The following is a 447-nucleotide window of genomic DNA, read 5'->3' as shown; positions in this document are numbered from 1 at the left end:
TATATATATATATATATATATATATATGTCTATATACATATATTTCAATTTGTTTGTGCAATTTGAGTAGTTCTTGCTTGTTTAAATTCTGATCAAGTTGTGATTTTCATTTTGAATTTGATGACGCTGTGATATTATATTGAAACACTTATCTGCAGGGCAGAGAAGAAATACTGGATGATTTTCAATTTGAATCTACTATTGAATAGCTCACAAAAGTTTTTTTTTTTTTTTTTTTTTTTTTTTTTTTTAAAAAAAATATCTATTTCAATATTAATATGCTATCTAATTAGTTAAATTTAGCTGGAGTTAAACTACATCATGGAGAAAAATATGCGTACGTAAGACGTACGCAGTGCTGCGAACATCAGTAGATTACAGGGAGGGTATTGTGGGGTTATATCCACGTTATACCCTCTGTAACTTCCATGTCACCTACTTTTAATC

The sequence above is a fragment of the Phalaenopsis equestris genome, unplaced genomic scaffold, assembly GCF_001263595.1.
Source record: "Phalaenopsis equestris unplaced genomic scaffold, ASM126359v1 Scaffold000065, whole genome shotgun sequence".
NCBI lineage: Eukaryota > Viridiplantae > Streptophyta > Magnoliopsida > Asparagales > Orchidaceae > Phalaenopsis > Phalaenopsis equestris.
Note: the sequence above shows the minus strand (reverse complement) of the source record.